Below are 3,391 nucleotides of genomic sequence, written 5' to 3' on the forward strand. Positions count from 1 at the left end.
AAAAATACTACTGTTGCAGGGCTGACGTAACTGCAGGTGCTGTGAGCCACAGTTGTTTTTTCGGGAAAAAATAAAAAAAAATAAAACTTGTGTTTAACACAGTCATTTTTTTAGAGGGTATTTATGTAAAAAAATAAAATTTTAAAAACTACTGTGAGAGCAAATTGTTTCCTTTATACCTAGAATTATCCTCGATTATATCTCCTGAAACTTTATCTCTTTCTCTGACTTTTAAATCTAACCCAGATGAAGTCTCTCTTCCATCTTCTTCATCTTTTTCAGCAAACTGAAACAAACAAACCCTAATCCTGAAACTTCATTCAAACAAAACCATAGTCGTTCCCACGATTCGTTTCTCCCTGAACCCATGATTCGATCTCTAGCTTTGCATTAATTTCTTCGATCTATAATGTTTTCTTCTTATTTAAACTTCTTTGATCTATAATATTTTGTTCTTTCTTCAATTTCTTCGATCTGTGATATTTTCTTCTCTTATTAATTTCTTCCATCTGTAACATCATCTTCTTTCATCAATTTCTTCGATCGGTTCTAGTTCACCCGTCTTCTATTTCGTTCTGTAACTAAAGAAGAAATCGAACATCTTTTTATTTCATTATTAGTAATATATCGAAGAATAGAACAACAGATTTAGTGATGAATATGTTTTGGTTTGAAGCAATTCTTCTCTACTAGGAATTATCAATGGATTTCTTTATGTTATGGGTAATTATATGTATTACATCTACAAATGGCAGGGTAAGAAACACAAAATAAAAACCCTAATTTTCTTCTTATGACTTCTTATGCTTCATTGATTATGTTAATTTTATAGCAGATGTGTATCGGTAATCATATGTGGGATGTGGCTACGGAGAGAAGGGATAAGAAGCTGGTCGAGAAATTGTATGATGAGCAGAACTAGTTCAGGTTTGGTTTTGCTTAATACATGATTCATTGACAGTGTTTGCAAAATTTAATTTTATATTGATGGATTTTGCAATTTATAATTTTGTATGTAGGTTGCTTTGGCCATGGTATTGTGATTTCAAGCAAGGTAATTCATTATAATGTCTGCTGTATATCCTTGATGTAATTTGAAATTTGTTTCATGTGCAAGGGTGTTGGTATTATGTGGATCATATAAGCATCAAGGTGTTTGATTTTTATTGTATTATATGATGTAAAATCTAAATCTAGGGGAAAGGACTTTCACAACCCATCAACTCTAGCTGAATTAGATACGGAATTACTGGAACCAATAAAAGACTAAAGGTGTATTTAACAAAGTTTTATAATCTGAGCAGGTAAAGATTTGATGAATTATGATAAGAGCAAATTTTTACAAAACTTGGTTATAAGCTTTTGATTGTGATTCTATTTGTGGCCGTGTTTAATTTGTAGAAAGCGAAGTTTTACAATTTGAGCAGGTGAGGATTTGAATGATGGATTGAACAAATTTACATCCAGGTGAGGATTTGTTACCATGTTTAATTTATAGGAGGTGATTGTTTTACTTCTATAGGTTGCACTTGTTGTTTTTCCTACACATTTCTATTCATGAATAGTATTAATTTGGGTGGAGCTACATGTTTAGTTAATCTGTGTATGTATGTTGTGATGACCTATATGGTACTACGAGTACATGGTAGTAGTTTTTTAATTTGTACCCTACCGCGTGTTTAGACATGTATAAAATAAGTGTTGAACCTTGTTGTTGTTTGTTAACAATAATCTATGTTGGTTGCAGAATTCATCTAAATTTCAATTCAAATGCATGTGAAAGAATTCCCTTTTTAAATGGTAATGATATATTGCAATATCTGTTACTCAATTTTGTTAAAGAACATCATGTTCTTACCTAATAATTTTACATTTCTAGGGTCCCAAAGAAGAATGGTATGCTGGGGGAGCATTTGCGATCGCAGTTATGCTAGTGACAGGTGCAGAGGTTTATTTTCTCCAACCGATGAATTGACGCTATACTTTTCCTTGAGTGTTGGGTTTATTTGCGCTTTGTGAATTTCTAGGGCCTCAAGGTTTTGTTATGTTCTCAGTAATTTTATTTGTAATTATGCTATTATTATCTTCCTGCCATTCTAGACCTTGTATATAGCAATATCATGAGTGCTGAAATTATTTATGTCGGTGAATTAACATGTTTTAAACATTTGCTGGTTATTTGTATGCTTAAGATTAGTTGAGTACTTATGTACTCATATTTTGGTATACTTAATACATGAATAGCTTTCTGAGCCTGTGTTTCGCGTGATTCTTTTCATTAGAGTCGCTTGGTAATTAGTTTTTTTTTTCTTTTGTGGATTCTTTTCATTGTTCCTAGGTATAATGTAGAGCACATTCATAAGAACAAGATTTCAGTCCCTAACCTGATTGAATGAAACTTGTAACCTTGCAGTTTATCACCATAACTGGATCAAGAGTTATAACTTTGTTTTACTTCTTGTATGTATTTTGTTTTTTGAATGCTTTAGATCCAAACTAACTATCATCTTTTGTTTACAGGAAGTTACGATGAAAGATAAAACTACTGGTAGTGGTGGTTGTCCAGTGCTATATATCAAATTGGTTGCTCTTCATATCATCTTGAGCATGTTTAACTTCAAAGTCTGAATGCGAAATGGAGATTGTTGGAGGATCCTTAAAAGGTGTCATCTGTAGACAAATTTTTTTTTGTGTGTGTTAGAAAACCAGGTTGCATTTCATTAATTTGTAATGTATATTGTAACCAAATAGTATCAATATTCAGATTGGATAAGTGATAGTAGATTGTTGAAGTTCTAAAATGGATTTAGTAGTTCATATAATTTTCATTAAATATAAGTATAGGTTTTTAGCTTGTTTAATCATATTTGATTTTAACTTAAGGTTCAAGTGAATCAGCTTGATTCAGCTGAATCAAATCCTTTGTTTTTGTATGATAATCGAAATAAACTACTGTATCAATCAGTGTTATTGATAGAACTGCTGAAAGAAGTAGTTTTCTCAAAGAACTGAACGTTTGTGACACACAGTCGTTTTGGAAAAAACCACTAATAAGTTAGAGATGATGAACACAGTCGTATTTAGCGATATTACTTCTTGTCGTGGAAGTGGTTAAACTTCTATTTTCCACTAGTGTTGGGTATTGGTTTGTACAGATTGATCTGTCGAATCTAAAGTACTCCCTTGCAGTACATTGTTTAGGGTTTAAATTCGTTTTTCACCCACACACCCGAAATTACCAAAATCATCAGAAACCGTTTTCACCCTCAAACACTTACCTTCCACAGTATCACCTTTTATATCTTGGCATTCTAAGTTAGGACATGTCTCTTTCTCTCGACTTTCTTACATGATTAATAAAGGGTTGTTAGGAAATATACCTGTTGACAAA

General features: G+C 32.1%; 1 long non-coding RNA gene across 1 annotated transcript; it reads left to right on the forward strand.

The window, feature by feature from the left end:
- The first annotated feature begins 1,753 nt into the window (after positions 1-1,753).
- LOC113342785 lies at positions 1,754-2,542 on the forward strand. The gene is made up of 3 exons (XR_003356836.1): positions 1,754-1,800; positions 1,880-1,940; positions 2,521-2,542. It is a non-coding gene; the product is annotated as an uncharacterized LOC113342785 (long non-coding RNA).
- Positions 2,543-3,391: the final 849 nt, after the last annotated feature.

This window comes from Papaver somniferum, unplaced genomic scaffold, assembly GCF_003573695.1.
Source record: "Papaver somniferum cultivar HN1 unplaced genomic scaffold, ASM357369v1 unplaced-scaffold_47, whole genome shotgun sequence".
NCBI classification, from domain to species: Eukaryota; Viridiplantae; Streptophyta; class Magnoliopsida; order Ranunculales; family Papaveraceae; genus Papaver; species Papaver somniferum.